Raw genomic sequence first — 27,667 nt, forward strand, 5'->3', positions numbered from 1 at the left:
AAGAATGCAGCCTATGGCAATATCTTGTGAATGTATTGCCTTCATTCACATTACTCTTGTGCACTTCACTCCACACTGCTAAGCTACATTTAGTCAGTTTAATGTATTTTTTAAAAGATGAAAATTTGGGCGTACAGATTTTATGGTAATGAAAATGAATATATACATTCACTTTTGTTAAAATCTACTGTCAAGTACTAACTATCAGAATTACAACTTCCTGGTGTGCTTAGATAATACTCGGGTACAAATGTCTTTCTTCACATTTTGTAAGTGTTTGAATACATAGGGATGAAAAATATTTTAGGATGTGTTGCCCGAATTCTGTGGATGTAAATGTTGTCTACAGCTTTACTTAACACATCATTGTCCTGGCACTATATTAATGTGCCTGATACCAGTTGTGACATCAGTGTTGTATAGAGCTTTGTGTGGAAGTTGGCACAGAGCAAAACAGAGTACAGATCATTCCCATTTTAAGTTCAGCACTTCAAGATATGAATGCAAATGCACTAACACTGCCATCAGCAGTGTGAGTCAGCTTAGCATTGCTGCACTCAAGAGTACAATAAAAAAGAAAAGAAAATCAAATAATTATAGTTTTGTGTTAAACAATATTTGTATGTCTGTATTACTTTTGTCAATAGGTAATCTTTGTTTCAGAATGGTGCAGACTTACTTAATTCAGCTTTTTAAAGTATGTTTGCTCTACAGTGTTTATACTTGAAACTGTGTTACAAGCTTGGTTAACCTATTCTCACATAACCCATCACTCACTGTCCTATATACAACTTGCATGTTTGTCTTGTCAATGCACATAGTGCAAGTATGAGACAATATCATTGTTCAATCATCCTTACATGAAGTCACAGAAATGTTTGAGTGATAATCCATTGGTGCACATTCAAATGTCCTATTTCACATTTGTAAAGCCATTTTTTTCCTGTGGCAGTTGAGACTAATGCAGATATCTGTAGATTGTGTAATGATATAGGTAGGAGGTTCCATGCCCAACATAAAAGATGTGTGTGTGTGTGTGTGTGTGTGTGTGTGTGTGTGTGTGTGTGTGTTTGTGAGACTGTGTGTAACACTTGGTAATGTATCTACTTCCCTTGAGAAGAACCAGCTTAACTGTTCTCGCAGTTTCCTTATCCCAATTTTTGCTGAAACATCCACTAAGAAACGTGTCTATATAAAACTAGCGAACGCTGATTTATTGTCCCCATGTAAGCGAAAGCTTACAATGCCAAACACTTAGAACAGCAATTTTTTTCCTCAGGGAAAAAAAAATCGCTGTTACACAAAAAAATAAAAAAAATAAAAACTTTAAAACATTACATAAAGAGGGGGCTTCACCTCCACCCCCCACCCCAATGTGGGGGGCTGTGCCCCCCATACTTAAATATATCAACTCTGAGATTACACTACAGTGAGAAAAATGGCAAAGTAAAGGAGGTAGTCAAGCGATTTCTTTCCTAGGAAAAGAAATTGCTTATATGCCGTTTCACTATTTTGCTGTTTTGTGTTTTTAAGTTCGATCTAGACGCATTCGAAGGAATGCATCTTCGATTATATAATATGAATCTTAAGAAACACATAATTAGGTCATCCTGACAAAAGTGCATTCTCTCCCCCTCAAAAGTTAGACTTCTATTGTAGTGTTTGTGACTAAGACGGTGCTCTCTAGATTGTGGAACTAGACAGGTAGGAGGTTCAATGCCCAGTATGGAAGGCTTGCATGTATGTGAATCTGTGTGCATTACTTTGTGTTGTAGCTACTTCCCCTGAGAAGAATGCATTTAACTGTTCTCACAGCTCCCTTTTCCCATGTTTTTACTGAAACATCCTCTATAAAGAACAGTGATAAGGTTATCCTGACAAAAGTGCACTCTCCACTTTAAGAATCAGATTTCTCATGTGGCATGTGTGACTAATACAGTTCTCTCTAGATTGTTTAACTAAATAGGTAGAAGGTCTGATGGTGAACATGGAAGACATATATGTACAGTTTGTACTTTACCTACTTCCCCTGAGAGGAATACATTTAACTGTTGTGACATCTCCCTTATTGCAAATTTTACTGAAACATACTCTATGAAACATGGTGATGAGGTCTTCCTAACAAAGGTGTACTCTCTCCCCTTAAGAGTCAGACTTCTCCTGTCGCACTTGTGAATAATACAGTGTTCTCTAGATTGTGTAACTATTCATTCATTCAATGCCCAACATGCAAGACACGTATGTGTATGTGTGAGACTGGAGCTAGGAGGTTTGAAGCTCAATATTGGAAATTTGTGTGTGTGTATAATGCTTGTTGATGTATCCACTTTCCCTGAAGAGAATACATTTAAAGTGCACCCAGCTACTTTATCCCAATTGTTATGCAAGTATCATGTGTAAAACACAATAATGAAGTAATTGATACAAAGGTGCACTCTCTACCCTTAAACGTCATACTTCTCTTATGGTGCTTTCAACTAATCCTGTGATTTCTATATAGTATAACTAGAGGGGAAGGAGGTTCATTGCTCTATATGGGGGGCTGTGTGAGTGGGGATGTTTACAATTAGGTGAGCATGTGCTCAGTCAAATTCTATTCTGGATAAATGTTGTAAACTGCTAGATGACTCCACTATCCCCAAAGCCATTCTTTCACATCCACAACTTATCTGCACTACAAGGATGTAGCTATGCATATTGTTTATATTCAACTGAGTTCTAATTTCTAGACATTGCTTAAATAAATCATGGCTTTTTAGGTCATACTCTGTCCACAAATGTGTAAATTACTGCTTGCAATAAGAGTGTCATAGATTGAAAAATATCCATTAAATGGTTTTAGAGGGAAAGTGATGCAAACATCTAGGTGAGGTGGGGGAGAAGGTTTCCATTTTTCAAATGATAGGTGATTTTTGAGGCAGCAATAAGAGCACATAATAACAAAATTATATTGTCTGCTTATGTCCCTGTTTCAATATGCTGATGAGATCATTCCTTTGCAAGTGAACTGTTGCTATTTAAGTGTCAGACTTCTGTGGTACTTGCATGTCTTACACTTTTAGAATGTGGAAATAGATAGGTAGGATGTTTGAATACAATAGTGCTTAACATCTACAAGTGTGACTGCAGATGAATTCATGATTGTTTTTCACACATTTGTAGTACTAACTTTTACAATCCCAGATGGCTGGAAAACTAATTTTACGAGCTGTATCTCCTTGGCAATACAATGTAGAAGTCATCCCTTTATAGATGCTATATTTCTCACTTGTACTCATTATTCTTCTGTGTCACTGGCTACGGATAACATGGTGTATAGATAGCATAAGTGGATAGGTAGGTGGTTCGAGTCCATCACTGCTTAAGTAGTGTGACTATGATTATTATCATATACTGTTGGCTACCTCATAACTACTTTTATGTATACTTCTAATTATGAAATTAAATCACAGTGACACTTTGTGACACTAGTAAATCTTAGCATCCACAGGCAAAATGACTGATTATTGTCTTTGTACATAGTGTGACTACATCTGCAGGATGTCTGAGGTCAGCTGTGAGTGTGTCTTTCACCCTCATACTGTATATACTATTCTACAAAGACATGTATGATGTGTAGCTGTGCAATGTTATTGTGCACTTCCATCCCATATTAGTATAAAGATCCAAATAATAAGCAGTTTTGATGTATTCCATTTAACTCTGTACTCTCCCAGTTGTACTTCAACATGTCATGTGGTGCTCATGATTCAAGCACTAATCTTTAGTTTGGGATCTTGGATAGCTAGTTTGAATCCTGACATTACTACTTACACCATGTTGTGTTAGTCTAAGTGTGACTGTGCATGTCACTAACACTGTTGTCAAGCACATTTGCTTAGTACATGTATAGATGTTGATCCCTCTCACAAAAAGCTTTGACAATTTGGCACACAGTAATGCTTTAATTCAGAGTAATGATGATGTGATTACATTTTCCTTACATAACATATGTAGGAAGTGTTAGCCTTTGGCATGAGGGAATGAGATGACATACTGCCTGTTGTTGACTTAGTACAGCAATTACAGGCACACATATCCCATGCAGCAATAAGAGTATGTAATTCCTTCATGTAATGACATATCTTACAACTGCAGGAACACTTCAACCATGGTACATTCATCCTGTACAATATCATGTTTTCTGTGTCAAATACTCATGTGTTCAACAGCCTCTTAATTAAGTGCCTGTTAATATTGTTGAGCCTTATACTGTAATGCATGAATGACATCCACCACAGTTATAATGTGTCCATTTAAACTGGGAGATGCCTACCCCATCCCTTTTAACTCAGAGATTGCTTACCACACATACATCTGATGTAATAAGTTAGCATAAGTGGAGTGTCATAATAGTGCTAAGACTTCCACTGTGCCACTTGTGGTTCATCCCTATGTCATTAGTCTGTAGTGTCACATTGCTTGCTGTTCAATTACTGAAAGGGGGTAACATTATGTGAATGTGCTGATGTTACACAAACACCATTGTATGTAGTTATTGTTATACATTTTTATGTTGGACAGTGATATAGCATTAGAGGTTGTTATTGCATGCCAGTGAAATATTTATTCAGTGGATGTCATGCTTTGAGCGCTTTTGTGGCACTTGCATTAACTACTGGCTTGTATAGTATACCTACATAGATTGACTATGGTTCATTTTTGGAACACTGTGTGTAGTGCATGATGGAAACAGCTTCCTTGTCAAAGAAGCATTCATATTGTAATGCTCTCTGTTATGTGGACAGTAACACGTGTAGCACCTTTTCAGTATTCTGAATAAATCTGATTGTTCATGTTATAGTCATAAGTCCTGTCTTAATGAACACATTCAATTCAGCTATTTGTGACAGCCTCCATTTCTATCTGATGTGGCACATGCAGTCAATACAGAGGTCTGGAGAGAGCCTTGTATAATAGGCAAGGGTTTGAGTCTGATCATATCTGCCTGTCAGACAACAGTGGCTTACATACATACAGCATTTATGGCACACAAAGAGGGACACATTTTCAGGCCTTTTACTTCAAGGTAGGTCATACATACACCTTATATGATGGAAAGTACCACAAGCCCTACAAGGATGTTCTTCATGACATGACCAGTATGTGTATCTCTGTTGTGACCATGATTGTTATGCAGCTGCCTGACATCTGTCCTGGCATGTGTTCGAAAATGACACGATATAAATGTTTCTTATGTTATTCGTTGCTCACATGCATTACTTGTTCACAAGATAATTATGCTCCCTATAGCATGTCTTCACCAGTACATATCTTTAATACTGCAGTTGTTTAGTGGCATTATACAACTTAATAGCAGATGAACGACTTCCATAAATATTTCTTTCTGTATGGCATGATGCCAGACTATCAGAAACTGTGACTGGTCCTCTGTTACAACACTTTACTGAGTGGCTGCTATTCCCTGTAATTCTATATGACCATGACCAATATTAGAATGTCAATGATGTCTGTAAATCAGCAGTGGCAAAACTGGACTCATGACATGTCATATGATCTGTCGTGTCATTTGTCACTTATGTATGTTGTATGTTATTAAATTAACATTTAGCACTTAAATAACTGTACAACACTTGGTTGTCTATTACATGTTCATAGGTGATAATCCTCTTTCCTATTGGTTCCACTGAAATTTCTTTGCAAAAATATATCCATTTCTGATTTACTTGACATAACAGCTGTAAGGACCTTTTGTTCTTATATATACATGCTGAGATAGAGAATTCAGCATTGGTGTCAGCTTACATACATAAATTCACTGTAGGTACATCTCATATGCAATAACTGCAGGCTACACATTCATCTCATAATGTAACTTATGTCCTTGCTAACTGTTATCTCAACTCATCATTTAATCAATCATATGTATATCGCAGTTTCACTCCCCTTTGTTATACTGCAGCTTTATGTCAATATCACTTCCTTTATTAACATATCCATTTTTGTTTATGTGCATAACAGCAGGATTGTCATTGACATCAGTTATCATAGGTTTATCGGTTCATAGGTTCATAGGTGTGTACTAGGCTAATAGCCCTGGAGCCTTTACAAGTCTAGCCCATAGGATTACCCTGGGATTGTGCCACCTGACCTTAGTTCCCAGTGCCTCTGTTGAGTAGAGCCACTGGAGTGATCCCTGGGATGAATTTTCTATTTCCTATCTAGTCATCAAGATTTCTCTTGAAGAGGGCCAGTGAGGTTCATAGGTTCATAGGTTCATAGGTTCATAGGTTTATACTAGGCTATCTGCCCTAAGGCATTTATAAGCCTAGCCCAAAGTTTTGTGGCTTACACCACCCCTTATATGAAAAAATACTGTGCCCATTAGTTTGTTGTGCCTCTGTCCAGCAGTGACACAGAGATGATTCCCGGGGTAAACCTACGATCTCCCATCCACAGGTCAAGATTTCTCTTGAACAGAGCCAGCGAGGTGCTCTGCCTCACATGGACCGGGATTTTATTCCACAGCATAGGGAGTCTCTGAGTGATAAATCTATCCCTCCAGCACATCCTATTTATATCCGTACTAAGGTTTAAGTCGCTTGCTCTAGTGGTTTTGGTGGATTTGGATTTTTTGAGGTGGAGCATGTCCATTAATTCGGATTGGACATGGCCTTGTATGTCAGGCACATGTCACCTCTGAGCAGACGGTATGCGACTGAATAGAGCTGGAGTTTCATCAATCTGGCAGTATATGACAGATTTTGGAGTCCCTTTATCCTTTTGGTGAGGAACTTTTGGGGTCTCTCCAATTGCTGCAGATGTCGGGTGAGATACATCCCGAATGGGGCATTGTACTCGATCATTGGTCTGATAAGTGAAGAGTACAGGGGAACAATGACCTCACTAGATCTGGATGTAAATCCCTTCATGATCAGGTGGGCAATGTAGAAGGTCTTTCTAACCACTTTAGCAACGTGAGTGTCAAAAGAGAGGCCACTGTCAACCTGGGTCCCCAGGTCCCTGATAACCTCTTCTGTGCTTAGTGGATTGCCGCCTATATGGTAGCTTGGGGTTACCTTGTTTTTCCTGAAGGGTATGACTATACATTTTTTGGCGTTTAACTTCAGGGCATGGCTCTGGCACCAGCTATCTGTTTCTGTGAGTCCCTTCTGAAGGATATCCGTGTCCGATGCACTTTCCACTATGGCATCCAGTTTGCAGTTGTCTGCAAACTTTGTCAGCCAAAGTCCTCCCATGTTGGCCTGTACTTCTGAGAAGTAGATGCCGAACAATAGGGGGCCAAGGACCGAGCCCTGTGGGACACCATTTGTGACCAGCTTGGAGTCTGACATAGCACCAGCAACTCTAACCCTGTGGGTTCTGTCCTTAAGCCAGTTTGCAACCCATCTTGTGACATATGGGTTTACATTTAAGCTGGTAAGTTTTTCTACAATACCCGAGTGGGGTATTGTGTCGAAAGCCTTTGCAAGGTCAAGGTAGGCTGTATGGACTGCCTTTCCCAAATCAATGGCCTTGGTGACTGTTTCGAAGAAGTCGACCAAGTTCAAAAGGCATGATCTGCCCTTGACGAAGCCAAACTGGGTCGGGTCCAATGTCTGCAAGTCCCCTATATCTTTGTTTATGAGCTCCACTATGATCCTCTCCATAGCTTTGCAGACTAGACTTGTTAAGCTTATGGGGCGGTAATTACCAGGGTCCGTAGAGACACCGCCTTTGTGGAGTGGGACCACAGTTGCCGTATGCCACTCCTTGGGCACGTATCCTGTGGTAAGGCTGAGATTAAACAGCTGCCTTATGTGTGGGTTTAATTCCTCATTTAGCTCATGTAGCACACAGCCGGGGACACCATCTGGTCCCATTGATGCTGTGTTTTTAGCTTTAGAGAAATAAGCTTTCACCTGCGCATTTGAGATGTCTGGGAGGCTACACTCCGCTGGGATAGTTATCTCTCCTTTAGGGGGGTGAGGGGGATGAAGTTTGCACTGAACCTGTCTCCCTGTATGTTGGCAATGTCTGTGGGTTCAGTGATTTTTGTATCATTTTGGACTAATTCTGAGCATATATGGGAGTTTCCACCCAGGTTCCTAACATAGCTGAAAAAGGCCTTATGATTGTCCTTTGAATCCATGGCAATTTTTCTCTCAAAATTGGCCTTAGTTGATTTTATGAGTGCTCGTATTTTTTTACTAATAATGATCAGGCGTGACTTCCCTTTTATGGATTTTGTTCTATCATGTAATAGCTTTCTCCTCTTATTGTAAAGTTTGTTAATGGCTGGGGTCCACCAGACTGGACGTTTGCCCTTTGTGGAAAGAGTCTTGGTTTTATTTGGGATTGCCTGATCCATGCAGTCCTGGAGGTGTTCATAGAAGGCATTTGTAAGGGCTTCCGCAGCAATGGTTGTGGTTTCCACTGGCAAAGGGGCCATGAAGGATACCACACCAGTCTTGAGTAGTGTGAAGTTTGCTTTAGAAGTTCTTCACTGTGGTCTTTTGTTTGGGGTGGGGGCGGATGTGGATTTCCAGTGAGATTAGTTTATGATCAGATCTCACCAATGAGGGATATACTTCGGTGTGAAGCATTTTGTCCCCATGTTTGTGATAATGAGATCTAGTATATTTTCTCCTCTCATGGGAACAGTGACTAGCTGTTTCATGGCATTTGAATTTATGAACTCCAGGAACCGTTGGGCTAGAAAGTTAGGGCTTGAGTAATGTTCCCAGTCTATATTCGGGTAGTTGAAGTCACCCAATATGATGGTGTTTGGAGATACATTTATACCCTCCAGTGTCTTCAGGAAGGCTGTGTGGGGTTCCTGAGTTTGAGAGGGTGGCCTGTAGCATGCTACAATTTGTAGAGCAGTTTTGCCTATGGTTAGTTGCACCTGGATGGTTTCCGAAGCTTCGTGCGTTGCCACCAACCTGGTGGTGTGGGTATCCTTTATGAATATGGATACACCCCCTCCTTTGTGGTGTGGTCCGGGTTTTGGGGCCGGAACGCATGATATGAGGTAAAACCTAATAGTGCCGGGGTGCTCTCAGGAGCCTTGAACCAGGTTTCAGTTACAGCACATACATCGATGTTCTCCATACTGGGAAGGGCCTCATGTGCATGCATTTTGAGATTTAGACTTCTGGCATTGAGCAGCATTACCCTCAGTTTCTTCCCATTTTTGTTTTCTATGGTGGTAGGTTTAGAATTTGAGCCTTGCCTAAAAAAAGGCACTATGGGGGTGGCAAGAGCCTTAGCCAATATCCGGAATCCCAGGGGTGACAGGTGCAAGCCATCCCTTGTGAAGCAGCGTGGCTTGTCAAGCATGTCATCCCAGGCAGACAGACACTGGATCCCCTTTGAATGACACCAGACATTAAGCCAATTGTTAAAGCTGATCATCTTGTCTCTATATTGTGGCATCATTCTTGGTGAAGGAAGGATACTGCTCAGGGTCAGGGTCATACCTGCCTGGGCTACATAATCAGAGAGCTCCTCTATGTCTCTTTTCATATAGTCCAGGAGAGTACGTCTCAGGTCGTTCACACCAGCATGATCAATGACTGTGTCATATTTGTACTTGCCGTGGAGTGACCCGAGTGCTTGTGTTATGTGGCAGATTCTAGCTCCCGATAGGCAGCTTACTGTAACCCTCTCCTTGTTCAGCCTGGTGAGTGGGACGTCAGTGTGTCTGACTATGGAGTCACCTATGACAAGTATATTTGGTGTTGTATTTGGCCTTAAGGGCTGTGACTGCTTTGCACACTGATTTTGTGGTTTATGTGTTGCTTGTGGGGTGTCTTGAGGTAGCAGTTGTTTGGGTGTCTGCTTTTGAGGCCTCTGCTGTTTAGGTAAATTTTTACTCAGAGCCTCCGAGTATGTCTTTGTGTGTTTATGAGTTTGATTCAGTGGTGTGGTAGCATTATGTGAGGCTGGTTTTGTGGTGTGTGTAGTTTCCTTCTCTTCCTGTCTGGTCTTGCCAGTCCTGAGTTGAGAGAGCTCAGCCTCCAGTTTGGCTAAATAACTGCATCTCTCGCAAGTATTTGTGTTATGTGGGAGGAGGAGAGGGTTGTCTGTGTACATGAGGCAATTGTAACATTGCCTCAATATTCCCAGATTCACCAACTGGGCAGGAGAGGACGCCAGCATCTGGCCCTTTGACATGCTAGAACAATTAAGAAGTTAGGTATGAGACTGAATAAGAGGGGACTTAGTAAGGAAGTGGGTACTCCTTGGGGGGGTTTTGCAAGTGAGGGACTTTGTATAATATAGACGTGACAAGTGCTGAGCTTTTTTTTTTTTTTTTGAGAAAAAAAAAAAAAACTTTTAGGAACAAGTGCTGCGCTTTTTAGTCAAGGGATATACTGTTTAGGTTACTAGTAGAGCAGTTCTAAGGGAAAAAATGAAGAACAGATTTTATGGAGCCAGAAAAAGTTTAACCTTGTTAAACCGGCTGCCGATGCTGCTCTAGTGGCAACTCCGCTCATCGGCGCTAAAGCACGCTAAAGCGCGCTTTATAGCAGGGTGCTGGAAAAGGCAGGAAATGACCCAAAATGGCCACTGAACTACAAGTTACTGTCTTAAACCACTCCTCTGAGGACAAACAGGCAGCTCAGTACTCCCCACTCCCACTGGTGAGTAAAGAAACTTCCCCCTGACCAAACAAAGAAAATGGAGAAGTACAGGAACCAAGACAAAGCCCAGGGATCAGCAAAATCTGATCACTGGAACAAACTAGCCAGGAAAGTTAGGAGAACAAGAATATTTTTTTTTGTTTTTTTTCAAGTTTTTTTTCACAGACAGAACAGAAAACACAATAAATGCTTTGCTTTTCGATTAAATGCTATCAAAAGCTAGTACACTTGAGTGTATTATCCTGTAGTTTAACTTTTAAGCAAACTTAAACTAAGAAGTGCAACCAACAATTAAAGCTTATAAAAACAGGAAAAACAGGTAATACCACTATAAAATAGACAGAAACAGTCATCGAATAACACAAATGGTTGAAAAATACATGAAAAAATACTTAAAATCTGGAAAGTTGCTTTTTCCTTTCTCTGCTGCTCTAGGAACTCTGCTGGATACCACGAGGAGCTGTGCTGAGTTCTCTACAGCCAGAAAAGCCTGCCAAAGCGTGCTTTATAGCAGGGGGCTGGAAAAGGCAGGAAATGACCCAAAATGGCCACTGAACTACACGTTACTGTCTTAAACCACTCCTCTGAGGACAAACAGGCAGCTCAGTACTCCCCACTCCCACTGGTGAGTAAAGAAACTTCCCCCTGACCAAACAAAGAAAATGGAGAAGTACAGGAACCAAGACAAAGCCCAGGGATCAGCAAAATCTGATCACTGGAACAAACTAGCCAGGAAAGTTAGGAGAACAAGAATATTTTTGTTTTTTTTCAAGTTTTTTCACAGACAGAACAGAAAACACAATAAATGCTTTGCTTTTCGATTAAATGCTATCAAAAGCTAGTACACTTGAGTGTATTAGCCTGTAGTTTAACTTTTAAGACCATGACCAATATTAGAATGTCAATGATGTCTGTAAATCAGCAGTGGCAAAACTGGACATGACATGTCATATGATCTGTCGTGTCATTTGTCACTTATGTATGTTGTATGTTATTAAATTAACATTTAGCATTTAAATAACTGTACAGCACTTGGTTGTCTATTACATGTTCATAGGTGATAATCCTCTTTCCTATTGGTTCCACTGAAATTTCTTTGCAAAAATATGTCCATTTCTGATTTACTTGACATTACAGCTGTAAGGACCTTTTGTTCTTATATATACATGCTGAGGTAGAGAATTCAGCAGTGTTGTCAGCTTACATACATAAATTCACTGTAGGTACATCTCATATGCAATAACTGCAGGCTATACATTCATCTCATAATGTAACTTATGTCCTTGCTAACTGTTATCTCAACTCATCGTTTAATCAATCATATGTATATCGCAGTTTCACTCCCCTTTGTTATACTGGGGTAGTAGCTTTATGTCAATATCACTTCCTTTATTAACATGTCCATTTTTGTTTATGTGCATAACAGCAGGATTGTCATTGACATTAGTTATCATAGGTTTATCGGTTCATAGGTTCATAGGTGTGTACTAGGCTAATGGCCCTGGAGCCTTTACAAGCCTAGCCCATAGGATTACCCTGGGATTGTGCCACCTGACCTTAGTTCCCAGTGCCTCTGTTGAGTAGAGCCACTGGAGTGATCCCTGGGGTGAATTTTCTATTTCCTATCTAGTCATCAAGATTTCTCTTGAAGAGGGCCAGTGAGGTGCTCTGCTTGACATGTATGGGAAGTCTATTCCATAGCAAAGGTAGTCTCTGGGTTATGAACCTGTCCCTCCAGCATGTTCTGTTGATTGTGGTAATGAGGTTGAGGTCTCTGGAGCATGTGGTGTGGAGGGACTGGGATTTCCTTTTAGATGTAGCACTTCTAACAGAGCTGGGTCAGTCATTGCTTTGTAAGTCAAGCAGAGATTGCCTCTAAGTAGGCGACATGAGACAGAGAATAGTTGGAGATTTTTTAGGCTGCCCATATAGGACTAATGTTTTTAAGCCTAGGATCCTATTTGTGAGGTACTTTTGTGGCCTCTCCAGTTGTTGCAGGTGTTTAGTGAGGTAGATGCCAAATGGGGCATTGCACTCAATGACTGGTCTAATGAGGGAAGAGCAGAGGGAGACAATGACCTCTTTCTTCCTGGATGCAAAACCCTTAGTAATGAGATATACCGCTTAGAAGGATTTTCTGACCACAGCGGCAATGTGGTGGTCAAAAGAGAGGTTGCTGTCAACCTGTGTTCCCAGATCACTTATACCGTCTTCTGTGTTCAGTGAACTACCATCGATCTGTTAATTCGTGGTAACTGGGTTTTTCCCAAAGGGAATGACAACACATATTTTGGCATTGAGCTTAAGGCCATGCTTCTGACACAAGTCGTTAGTCTCAGTGAGGCCTTTCATGGTCAACATCACCTGGAGAGTTAATAATAGCTACCAATTTGCAATTGTCTGCAAACTTTGTCAGCCAGTCCCCTTATGTTGGCCTGGACTTCAGAGAAGTAGATAATAAACTGGAGAGGACTGAGGGCCGATCCCTGTGGACTCCACTCATGACTGGTCAGCAGTCTGACTTGGAGTCAGTAACTTTCACATTGTGGGTACTACCTGTGAGCCAGTTTGTAACCCACCTAGTGATATAGGGGTCGATGCCTAGCTTAGTGAATTGTTCTATGATTCCTGAGTGGGGAATGGTATCAAATGCCTTGGCCAGATCAAGGTAGGCTGTATGAACCACCTTGCCTTCACCCACAGCTCTGGTGACTGATTCAAATCATTACATCAATATTGCAGGATTTATGTCAGAAATGATTCTTATACACTTTTGTCACATTTGCCTGTGGGATATGAGTACACTGTGCACATTTCCCATTCAACATTAATTAATTATGGAGTATAACACAATTTGTGTACAGTTCCCCCATTTCACTTCCCCTCCTTCTGTATTTTTTCCCTGTACTTGCATTTAATATGTCTGGGCTACAGCATGTAGCTGCTTTGTTTATATTCTATGCTCATGCCTGCAGGCACCTTTCCACAGCCCTGAACACTATTGCTGGCCATGGAAAGGTAGGTGAAATGTGCAACATGCATATTCAATTAGCACTACTGCTCATTACAATAACACATGTACATTGTGTAGCTTTAGTGTGGTGCCTGCGCAATTGTTAATGAATCCCAGGGATAGTCTATGTGTTCAACAAAGCATACTTACTCCTAGAAGTTTTGTTTACATAACCTTTTCAGTATGTGATGCTGCATTTAGAAATGACAGATTTTCCATGGACCTAATAGGAAAAGTTAGTTTTCTAGCATTTAATAAAAACTGAGATTTTTGGACGCATTCTTTAATCATGGTAAAGTTGCTCCTGATGTTGAGTTGAAGCTCATTTAGCGGAACATATTATGTAGAGTCATTAGAGTCATCAGCATGTTGGATTAATGATGCATTAGGAATGATGATATGCATTTTAATAATAAATATGGAAATTAGAAATGGTCTTAGGATGGATCCCTGTGCGACATCTCCACTGAGAGTGTGTGGGAATATTGGATGGTTTGGGTATGATTAGTGAGAGTTGTTATACCATGTTATAGTGTTGGAACTAAGGTTCACTTCAACTTGTTAATGGAGAATAAGTTGATAGGATATAGTGTTGAGGGCATTGGATAGGTTTAAGAACATGGCATATGTGAAGAGACCATGATTTTTACTTTAATAGATGTTGTTTAAGTAAGATAGCAGGACATTGTACTGGATAAAAAAAGCATGTTGAATGGTAAACAGTAGATTATCTATGGTGAGTTGGAATGTTTCTAATATTTTTGATAGATGTCATTAGGCTTGTAGTTGGAGATATTGCTTTGGGACCCTTGTTTGTGGATCAAAATAATGGAACATTTTTTCCACAGGTTTAGAATGACTTACTTGGTAATAGATTTGTTAATTAAAATTATAACTGGATATGCTATAGCTTCACAGGCTATTTTAAAATATTCAACGGGGACACGGTCAGTTGCCAAGGAAGTTGGCTTTGATTTTTTGTAACAGTCTCTTTATAGAAGCTACATCAATTTGTGAGTAGTAGATAAACAGAGCTAGAAGGAAGGTCATTGTTGAGGTTTGGGGAGTTTGGTTTTATGGTGAAACAGAGCCCTGGATTCAGCAAACAGCCACAGCAGGGACTGTTCATGTGCAGCACGGCAGCACACCATGCATATGTATGAAGGCATGCTGCCATGCTGTAAAATGGACACGGCTCTGTGTACGAGCACTGGGGGGGTGTCTGAGAGCAGAGCTCTCACAATACACATGCCCCCTGCACTCCACAACTGCCGTTCGGCAATTTAAAATGAATGAGAACTCTCATAGCACCCCCAACACATCAGGGTAAGAAATCTGGACAAAGCCATAAGGGGCAATTTTCCCTACCAAACCATAAAATTGATAGAATAACAGGTTTAGCATAAGCACATAGTGCACACCTCCCAACCCATCAGAGTAAGGAATCTGGACAAAGCCATAAGGGACAATCATCCCTACAAATCCAGAAAGTTGATAGAATAACAGGTTCAGCATTAGCATGGATATTCTGAAGGGTACAAATAAAAAAAAACACAACAGATACATTTTTTTTATATATGCAGTAGCTGCGTGGCTGTACCCATTGCTTAGCTACATTTAGCCCAGCTAAAATGGCAGGATAATTTAAAAAGCAATAGACATCCAGCATAAGCATAAATGCAGTAGTGTAGCAGTTAGAGCATACACCTTGCATGTAGTCATTCATGGATGGTTTCAGCCTCACCAAAGCTATTTCCATTCTGTATGTGTAAACATAACAATTTTAATTTATTTGTGTATTTATGTAGGAAGCAACTTATTTTTCTCAACTAGAGTAGTGTATTATGCCCAGATGAGAGGTGTCAGTGTAATAAAGTAGTGAAACCCCCATATAAACACAAGTGCCCCATACAGTATAGTCACACAAGAATAAATTAATTGCAGCACATTGGGGGATGTCAGGGAAGGTAAATAAATCTAAATTATGTAATGAATGATGAATCAATTTCATACAGGTGGTAGACCTATATAATAAAACATAAGCAATGCTACGCATTGCACAGTTATGCTGATGGTGTAAGCATTGTGTACATATGAATACTAAGCACTGAATATCCCAGCTAAGTGGATTTGCCCATTAGTAAGCAATGCTGAACCTGCCCCTTTAAGCACTGCCAACCTTAGCTAAGTAGGTTTGCCCATAGCTTAGTTTAGGTCAGCATTTTCAAAACCATCCAATCAGGGCAAAGGGTGGGAAATTGGCTGTATTTAACCCCCTCAGGTGGGAATACAGCTCATAACTGGTTGTAGCTCTCCACTGTAGGCAGTATGACAGGTGTTGGAGAGGGCATGTGCTTCCGGGTGCAGCACTGGGTCATACAGGAGTCCAAGGTCATGGTAGGACTCCTGGTAAAAAAACATGACATGAGATTGCTACAGGACCAGTATCAGGGCTCCTAATATAAAGCAGAAGCCTGGGAAAGTCTCGCCCATGATCTCACCAGTGCCACTGGTATCCCTCAAACTGGTGAGCAGGTCCAGCACCTCTATGCCAACTTGAAACGAAGGAAAAGGGAGCTCTCAGAACAGTGGGTCCAAGAAGCAAGAGAGAGGGGAGATATCCCAGCAGTGTGTAAGTATTCATAGCAATAACTGTTTACCAAAGTCCAGCCTGTGTATGTGATGGATAGATATGCATAAATGTTTCTCTATTTTTACTACAGCTGCAGCTGAGTGGGCTGTGAACCAGGAAGCCTATGCTAGCAGGTTGCAAAGGCTGCGTCGCAAGGCTGGTGAGTAACAGTCCTGCATGTAGTAGTCATACCAAATAAATATAAAGGAGTAAAATGTCATCTGGCAGTATAAAAATGTGTATGGTTTCTACTGAATAAACTAGACAATACGACAGTAATATTCCCATACAGGTCATATTTAAATAAAAGTGTAACTGCCTAGCAATAAAGTTCTAAATCCTGGAATGGTTGTGTTTGCTTTGGTATTGTATGGCCTGACATTTTTCATTCACCAAGATCTGATATCCTAATGGTACTGTTGTGTCAACCACTGTTTCTCACACTGTGCTACATAAAAATATGTCTAGGAATAGTGGTATAAGATTGTTATAGTTACAAGGTCAGATTGTACAACCAAGAGAAGCTAAGACAGAAAACAGTGAAGCAATAAACAGCAGTTTCAAAATAGCTCACACTGATGAAACACAAATTGTTGTGATTTTTAGCAGACACAGCCATGGTTCGAATCCCAGGAGTGGTAGTAAGCTGCATACATATAATTTTAACTAGGAATCTGGGAATATATATAGAAACAGTCAGGTAGTGTTAGCAAACATTCCCCCCAAAGGTCTATCAGGTAAGAGAAGTAGAATATAGCTATAAGACAGTTGAAGTATACATTGTGTACAAACATACCACAGCCCAAACCGAGGCCATAGGGTATTGTAATAATACCTGTAGAGTAATGATTAGAGCAATGATCATTAAAGTAGTGAGCACTGCAAGGATATACAAGTTGTTAATTGACATCTCTCTCCCCGCCCCACCATATCTGCAACAATAATCTAAACACACAAATCAATGAGTATGTTTTACACCAAACCTACTGTTGGGACATATGCCCTCTTGTTCAACAAATATTGAAATGTGTTTCTATTAATGTTCCATGTTGAAACACTATCATTGGTGGCCTGTTGCTATCAATTTTACCTGCATGCCATTGTAATGGCCACTGTGGTTCCATATATGCATATGTTCTGTTTGCTATGCAACTATTCCAAATCTGTTGTTTTGGGTTAATGGGAGTATCTATGCATGCTGTTTTAACTAATCCTGGATTGTGTTGACTATTACTAAATCACATATATTCTAAAACTGTAACACGATAGCACATTTGGGAAGGCCGTTCCCAGCGGACCCACCTCTCCCACCTCATCTGGCCATGGCACCAGGCCACAGCACATCTGGGACCACCCCGTGACACTGGTCCTGCACCACCTTTGGGTGGAACAGCCTCAGGGGATGGGGCTCATCCCCCCTGGAAGTGGGCACGGACAGGATACTGTCACCCGAAGCCTTGTCTGGGGACTGGTGTGTAGCGAGCTCCAAAAGGAGTTTAGAGATCTGCTACACAGCTTGAGGACTGTGTGGTGCAATTAGGGGGTCAACCTACCCCTCCTGCTGAGCCACAAGCATAGTCACCTTTGGGGCCATTAAGGTGCAGTGGTGGCTGCCCGTGGGTGGGGACCTCAGTCCCACTGTTTCCATTTGGGGGCTCATGGGCTTCCGATTTCCAAACACGCCTCCCCGTCCAAGGTGTTAATGCCCCACATGTGTCATAATACCACCCCCGTATGCTGTCTTGTCTGTCTTGTCTGTCTTCCTACCCAACCTACCTCCCCAAATATAACTACTATCCTTCCCCAACATCCCACTCTCACCTTAAATAAAGGGCACTCTGTCCCCCCCAAAAAATGTTGCCCTATACAGAGCTGTCCATTTCACACATGTGTCCACTGGGCACATGCAGTCTGGTCTAATTGGCTTCAAAACACATTATTTTTGTCCTCACCCCTCTCTCAGGGGTTTGAGTGTCCAAAGCTACCTCCAAATTCAGTATATATGCACAGCTGTTGCTGTAGAAGAAGTGGACAGCTGTGGACCTTCCCTACACCCATCATGCACAGTCCTAGCTACTTTCCCTATTGTCTTTCCTTCTGCATGCCCCCTTTTTCAACACTTTCCTATCACCCCCTTTTTTCTTTTAAAGAAATTAGCACAGGAGTAATCAGGAGTAATCTCTTTTAAGCAGTAGTAAGAGGGATTATGCCTGTTTGTGTGGTGCTAAGCAATACCTACACAGATTAAGCACTTTTAAGGCTGTCTGTAAGCATATTTAACAGGAAGTTAGCATTGCTTAATGCAGTGCAAACCCACTTGCAACTGCTTAAAAGTGCCTTAATCAATCTGTATCCAACAGCTCTTGGTCTGGCCAGCAACAAAATAATTAGACATTGCAAGTCTTGAACACAGGAACTTGTGCACCATAACCACAGCAATTTACCATTAATCTATCTGAGCTTTACATGTGTTATGTTTTCTCAAGCATATCATTCAGCACAGTCATTCAACAGTAGGGAAAATGTATTCATATATGTATATATATGTATATATATATATATATATATATATATATATATATATATATATAAAATATATATAATGGTTAAGGTGTTTGCCTTACAAACACAAGGTGCAGGGTTTGAGTCTCACAAGGGATAATTGGCTAGGCTTAAAATGGCCCACAAGGGCAGTTAGCCTAGTACTAATCTATGAATCTATGAATCTATGAATATATATATATATATATATATATATACATGTAGTGCTTTCAGACATCGGATCCACACTCTGATCCTCTCACTGCAAAACATCTGACTAAAGGCAGTGTAAATGGGGGTGAAGGGGCACAAACTAGGGACCTCTTGTAATTATTGCCCTTATCCCTTTTTCCACAGCTGAATTGTTCTGCCTTGCAAGAAAACAACTAGTCCTTGCAAATCTTGAGCCCAGGACACTGCACAATATAGCCACAACAAGTTGCCACTAATCCATGTGAGCTTTAAGATGGTGAGATGATTTTTCTAACATATTATGCAGAACAGTCAGCTTACTACAGGAAATGTACACTGTAGAACCACTAAACATTCTAATGAAACATGTATACACACACACACACACACACACACACACACACACACACACACACATAAAATATATAATATATAAATACTTATTGATATATATAAAGAGAGTATATATAGAGGGTACACAGAATATCAAACAGCCATTATTCCTACAGTTGCCACCTTTTCAAATAGCCAGAGACTACAAATGAGAATTATTGCATGAAAACATATACCAACACATAATGCAAAGGACATGACATCACACATTTTGCATATATATAAATGTTTATTTGTGTACTAGTTCAGTTGTTTATGCCATTTCTTATAGCATTTAGGTGTTTGAAATACATAATAACTGATTAATGCAACTCTGAAAGAAAACATATGATACAGTAATCCGCAAAAAATAACATTCTTTGCTAAAGCCTTCAAGTAGTACAACAATAAAAAAACACACTTGCCTTGAAGACAAGATGCAATCAACACTTAATTACAGATGTACTCTTGAAAAACACAAAATCAGCCACCGAGTAGTCTCTGAAACACCAAAGCGAACTTTAATATAGTGAAGTGCTTTTCGTCTACCCAAATAGGTAGACTTCATCAGAAAGACATATAAAAACAATGTAACAACCTTTTTAAAGCCAAAAAGGTGCCAAATCCAAACCAACTGGCTCTTGTGCTTAATAAACCAGCATTAATTAGAAAATGTAAAGGTACATCACAAATATACTGATAAAAAATGCTAAGAAGTTGTATAAATGTGAAATGCATAAAAATACATACATATTCTACCACCCACATGGAAAGACAGTCCTAAACCTCATAAATTTCATTGTATTAAAATGTGAAGAAAAAATAAAAAGAAAAAATAAATAGTATGTAATATATAACATAATATATTAAGTCTTACCTACTTTATATAAAAATCAATATGTTTGTTGCAATAAATAAGAAATTTTACATCACTAATCACATGTACAATAATAAAAAAATAAAAAAATTATTAAGGAAAAGGAAATAAGAAGGAAAACAAGGAAAAATCTACCGAAGCAGATTTTCAACTTCAAAACACAAGACAAAGAAGTAATCTCATTAATACCAGGCAAGGTATAGGAATTTAACCTAAGCTGCCATAACAATTCACACTTTTCTAACAACAACTGGCAAGGTCCACCTTTACCATCTATAACTACCTGATCAATAATTTTGAACAAAAAATGGTGGGTCGGGTACTCATTACAGTGTCTTGCCAGTGCATTAGTGTTGCTATTGTTCTTAATGTGCTAAATGTGTTCATAAATCCTTTCTTTAAGCTTCCTGTCAGTTTTTCCAACATAAAATGCTGGGCATGACTGACAGGAAGCTAAATAAACCACTGATTTAGAGTTACAGTTATATCTACCTCTAGCCTTATAAACATAGTTTTTGACTACGAAACTAGTACCTATGGCAATATACTTGCAATAATTACAAGATTCACATTTATAAGTACCCTCGGTCCTGTAGGACTTCCTAATGTTGGTCTCCACTATGTTCTTCAAGTTCCTACCCTTCCTAAAAATTATAGTAGGGTAGTTACCCACCTTTTCCACTAAGTCCCTTTCGTGTAACAGTAAATTCCAGTTCCTTCTCAAAATATTACCAATCTCACCTGCTTCTGTACAAAAAGGTGTAATAAAACTCTTTTTAAAAAATGGTTTGTCAGACTCATCTACATTGTCCAAAGGCAAATGGTGAAAAATGGGCAATTCAATACTATTTACATCCCCTCCGTTAATACTTAGAGCTCTTCTAGATAGAATTGGCCTATATGTCCCACAAAGTCTTTTGTGCCATAATTCACTTATCAATTCAATCACCAAACTTACAGGATAACTCCTACTCAAAAAAATATTTCTTAGCAAACTACATTCATCTTCAAAAGTATGAATCTCAGTTGTCATCTGAGCTGCCCTTACTAATTGGCTTTTTAAGACATACCTTTTTTGATGGAAAGGGTGACAACTGGTAAAATGTAAATGGGAGTTTGAGTATGTAGGTTTCCTGTAAATCTTAGCCAAATATCTCTTTTCTGCTGTGCCTTTTTTCAGATCTACATCAAGAAAATTAATAGTGTCTTCGTGGAAGGTGTAAGTGAATCTGAGGAAGGGAGTACTATTATTCAAATACTCTACAAAAATCTTTGTTTCATTTTCATTACCTTCAAGCATAATAAAGATATCATCCAAATACCTGTTGTATAACTTCACCTTCTTGTACACCTCTTTTTTGAAAATGTTCTCACATTCCCAATGTAACAACACTAAGTTAGCGTAGCTCACCCCACACGGGGAGCCCATCGCTACACCAACCACCTGTTTGTAAATTTCACTGTTGAACTTGACAAAATTACTATTCAAAATAACATCCAGCGTCTCCTGAATTAATCTAATTTCTTTACTGTCTGCCTCATAAAATAACAATCTTTCTGTTACATACTCTACACCTACATCATGTGGAATAGAAAAATATAGGTCAATGATGTCTATAGTTAAAATATTTACATTGTTTTGGAACTCGAATCTGTCCACTGCCTTTAAAAAGGCCCAAGAGTCCTTACAGATCTGGTCTTCCTTAACTACATACTTCTTTAAAACAGAGTCTACATACTTAGAACAAGCATATGTGATGGAAGACTTTGCATTAACTAAGGCTGTCATAGGGGGATCCTGAAGGTTTTTGTGAAGTTTAGGTAACCCAAACAAGTTAGGTATTTTTGGGTTCAAGACCATCAAATAGTTGTAGATGTCCATACTAACCATGCCTTCAATCAACAAATCCCTGAAAAAGGAATAAACTTTGTTATATACAGTGTTCATTTCGTTGACACTAAATCTCATATAAATTTTACTGTCCAAGACTTTCTAGTTTCATACTGGTTGTTGTCCATAATCACCAGTCCTCCACTCTTGTCTGGTTTTAACAAATGAACTGGTAATGATCTAACTACTTTCAATGCTTCAGCCTCATTGCTGGTCATATTAGAAGGGCCAAGCTTCTTTCTCACCGTGTTCAAGTTCTTCAAGTCAAATTCACACATATGTTCAAATAAGGACAGTGTTGGATGTGAGGGAGGTTTGAAAGTACTTGCCACCCTCAAAGAAGTCTCAAAGTGGTTTTTGCCACCAAACATCAAAGACAAGTTCAGTTTTCAAGTGAAAAGTTTTAAATCAATTAAAATGTCAGGCAAATTTAAATGGTTAGCCGGAACAAAAGTCAAACCCTTACCAAACAGTTCACATAACTTAAAATGGTACTATCACACTGACAAACAGATCTGTGTGCAAAACAGTAAGCTGTAGCCCACCACTGTCCCCATGGTAATATGTACAGCCATATACCTTTATGTTTCTTAGTACTGATATTCCTCACATGTTCTAACAGCCTAGGTTAAAAACATTTAATAACCCTCCCCCATAAAATGTCTTACAAGGGCATACAACAGTGCTCTCTATACACTGACATCTTGATTGTACAGGGTCACACATGTTGTCCAGCTGCAGCCCTGAGATATATATATATATATATATATATATATATATATATATATATATATATATATATACCATACCCCACAACTTGTGTGGGAGTCCACATCACTGGAATGATATCAGGAATGTCAGCACTAAATAATGATAGACCATACCTATCAACCTCTTGCTGCATGACATCTGGACAAAGCCTGGTTTATAAGTGGAGGACAGAGGCCGAAACACGGGGCCATATTTGAAATATTCCTGTTATACTCTGTGAAAGTTGCCAATGTTACAGGATTGGTTGCAACATACCCTTACTGAGAAATATGAAGTCAGAAACACAAATGGATGTTCCCATGTACTGATAGCAATCAACAGAGAGAATGCCACTGGTTTGTCAAGGACAAGACTTGTGTGGGGAACAAACAAAACATAACAGCCAAACTTCTGGCCATCATGTGGATAGCCCCACAATTGAGAGCTATGCAGACAGACTGCATTCCATGCAAAACTAGCATGTGCAGACGAACCCTGTAAAACTAGCAGTATTCAATGCATATAACAGCAATACTCACACACTGTCCCTAGGTCTGGAACCTTATACAAACATGTAGTTGGCCTGTGTCCACAAGTCTTCTTGTAAGAGATATTCCTACCTGCTGTCTGTAACACTGCTGCCCTCACACATGAAGGATGTCTTCCATACAGGCAAGGTAAAGGGAAAATGCCCACATTATGTACTTATTTATAGTAGTGGGTTGCTATGACATTGCTATTGGAAGAACTACACAGCTGCATTCATGAAATTATCAAGTGGGGAACAGCAATTGGTGCAGGAGCCATCACCTGAACATGAGCATCACCTACAAAAGCCATGCTGCAACCTATTCAAACCAGCTCGATCCTAGTAGTGGAGAGAGAGAGAGACAAAAAAAAAATAGAAACAATATAAACAAATCCTAAAAAAATAATAAAATAAGAAACAAGAAGACAACTTGTACACAGAAGGAACATAAAAATAAACCAGGTATGTGCAACATGTAAGCATGTAATTGAATGTAGTACTTGGTATGTAATAATGGGATAGATGATTATGAAAGATTTATATCTGCCATCAATACTTGCTGTAATGACGACTTACTGAACAAATGCTATGGACATAGCATCTGACTCTGTCTGCAGTGGGCCATACCTGTCAACTGTACAGATCTTCACAGAATGTCAAGATTTAGCCATCATAGTATTTGTTCTGTTCCTCCAAACATCTGTATTAATCTGGCAAATAGCTGGAGATGAGAGTAAAGAAGTAATGACAGACACATGAGCTTCAGACCCCACCACCTTCAGAAGAGTCAAGGTAATGCAAAATATATCATGCCACAAACTTCATAGGTTTATAATAGGCATATCTATGATCTGTCCCATTATATACCCACCTAATGTTAGGCTTTGTCCACATGTGATGCTCTAGGAGGTGGCTAGGTCGGGTCACAGCTGAGGAGCCTGACACACCCTGGATAAGGACAACTCAAATATGGCAACCACTAGTGTGCCAGTCAAACAGTCGTGTCTGTGCCACTGCTAGGCCAGTTAATGGGATGTTTCCCATATCCATATTTTACCTGTGAATATGAGTAGTATACATGTTTGTATTGTAAATCTAGGATACCTATATAGGGCATGAGCATAGGAGAGCACTGTTTCAGATGTGTGTGTTAAACTGCATGTAGTATAATGAATTAATAACATTCAACTGTACAGTGTTCTTCTAGACAATGTTCACAGTTGTGACGGATATCTGTAGTCACATACACATATACTTGTGTTATGTCAGCTATGTTAATACTTTATCAAAATTGATTTCCCTGTTTTGTCACCCAGTGATGTGGACCGATGCCTAGACATCCTGGTATAACAGGTTGAGACATATGATTGAGTTGCAAGACTGTAAATACAGTGTGCCATACTGACATAGAACACAAATGTGTACCATGTATACCCTGAGCATGTGTATGTATGCGTATGTTCAGCTGAAAGGCACAGAAGTAATAACATGGGTCACAAGCAGTCCAGAAAATAGGATGTGCATGTTGCACATGTGTGTAATATCACTGTCACTGCATACAAAAAATTAATGCAAAAAAGTAAAATGTGTACTTCTACTGATTTTTGCATTGCCATACCACTGATATGGGTACTACAGTAGGCATGCTTATCAGGTAGTAATCTGAGATGTGTAAAACTGTGTTATGACCCACTGTCCATGCCTACCACTAACAACTATATCAACACCCATATACACTGGATATCAAAGTGTACACACCCCTGTTGGAATGCCAGGTCTGTGTGCTGTATGCCAAAGAGACCACAGAAAGTCATGTCAAAATGTTTCTCACCTCAAATATGACCCATAACCTGTACAACTCTATTGAAAAAGAAACAAAGATGTTTCATGGAAGGTGAGCAACCATTGCCAAGTGAAGATGTGATATGATGTTTGAGTAAAAGACCAAGACAAATGGATGCTGTAATCATCTCAGCAGGTGTTTACAAAACACACACACACACACACACACACACACACACACACACACACACACACACACACACACACACACACACACACCTTCAACTGGCTTACTGTGCAGAGTATTAATTCCCATATGTTTTCACAGGACAGGTTATGTTCCCGATTAAACTGAGCAGGTATAGGTCACATCACAGGTGGGGATTGTGTTGACATGTACTTTTGTGGGGTCATGTTTCAATTGCACAGCTACCATGCAATGGTAACAGGGGTGTGTACAGTTTATATCCACTGTAGCTATATGGAATCAGCAGTACCTGACCTGTGCAACCAGTCTCCGCCAATGATAGAGTAATCCCCCTTGGTGGACAGCAGCAAGACACAAAGCACATAATAGGTTGCTATAGTGGCTGTACAGGGACAAATAGGTGCAAAACACAACTTGGAAGCAAGTGCACCTCTATCTGAGCAAGCATGTAGGTTCACAGGTGACTTCCTATAAGGCTGACTATGATTAGAAATCAGACATATCCAAATCACCAATGCCAATTTCAGCCATGTCTCCATATATATATAAGCAGTCTCAGAGGCAGTAGCACAAGTCAACCTGTACTGGAAGTAAAGCACACCTCATGCATACATGCCATAGATACAGGCAACCTGCATTAGATGGGATAGGTGAGAACAGTGGCACCCTGTCCACAACATTTGTACAGGGGGATATGCACATCAACCACACTCCTGCGCACATCACTGGTGAGCATGTACATAATGTCGACTGATGGCAACAACAGAAAGTCTCCATGGGGCATGAGAACATCACAATCTGCCTCCTACATGAACTCAGGCATGTGCTCAAGCTCCATCACACACTACAGTCAAACATAGACTTGCCACCATCCACACCCCATCCACATGGAAGACGGCCATTGTCATCCCTCTTCACAGAAATGAATGGAGAATAGTGGTTTATGCCATTAAGTGTCAAACATTGGTGAACTGGAGAGGTCAGGGCCAGGAGTGTAATGCAAGATGTCAAAGCCATAATAACTTAAGAGTGTTATGGCATAGTCTGTATTATCTGCAAGTAATATCCACTGTTGATGTGCACGTGGACAACCATATGAGGTCCTGTGACCTTTTCTCCTGTTTATGTCTTCCAGGTACAATGCCCTGGGAATGTTTGCTAGTGTTCATGATCCTTGAGAATGACACACTTATCCAATTCATCATCCAAAATCATGGCATACTATTTGGCCGCAGGAGCCAGGATCTGCAGGAGAGGACTGCCCAGTGGAACAAGCTCATCCACAGGGTAAATGATGTCGGCCTGCACAACCAAAATTATGAGCAGATGCGGCATTGTTCCACTGATCTAATCTGTCATGCCCATCAGCATGCTGCTGCAGTTAGGAGGGACCATCTAGCCACAGGTGGAGGTTATGCCATCCAGCCCCAACTGATACATGCTGAGGAGCTCCTGACCAGCCTTGGGGCACCTGCCCACCAGAAAAGCCAGCAGGCTGAAGACAGAATTGTGGAGGTGGGTGCCACCCACACAATGGACAAAGAGCATGCAGATAAGGCCCTAGGGCACATTACTAGACCACTGCTGCTTATCTATTTTTATCTGTAAGGTATCTATATGCATTTGTCAGATAAGATAGTCTGTTGCTGGAGTGTAGTAATGAACAGATGTGCATAATCTCTAGTATTGTGGGTTTGTACTGTTGATGTGCTGAAATGATGCTTCTACCCTGTACCAATGCCACAGGTATGGCTACTGACATTACTTCTCTCACACAACTATTTAGGTCCATCTGGTAAACAACTGTGACAGCAGCCTGTAGCTGGTGAGTATGGAGTTGTTTTGTTCAAGTTTGCCAATACACTGGCCATGTTATGGCCATACTATTTGCCATGCACACATTTAACACATCTACCCATAATGCATGCTGTACATGTTTACTTTTTGTTGGTGTTAGCTGCACTGCATCACAGTGGTCACCATGGTAGAAAATCTGAAGGGTATGTAAGATTCCTGCAGTATACCTAACAACCTGTCAGTGCAAGATGTGTTCAGAGATGAACATAATGGTGGGACAAATGGCCTACAGTAGGGACATGTATGAAACATTACCCTTATACTGTGGATACAACTGTGTATACACCACTATTACAATCGCAACTGTTCCTGATATAAACAACTGCAGACCCACAATACCACATTCCACACCTTTTACAAGCTGTAATGTGATC

This window comes from Protopterus annectens, chromosome 4.part0, assembly GCF_019279795.1.
Source record: "Protopterus annectens isolate FY-2018-M chromosome 4.part0, PAN1.0, whole genome shotgun sequence".
NCBI classification, from domain to species: Eukaryota; Metazoa; Chordata; order Ceratodontiformes; family Protopteridae; genus Protopterus; species Protopterus annectens.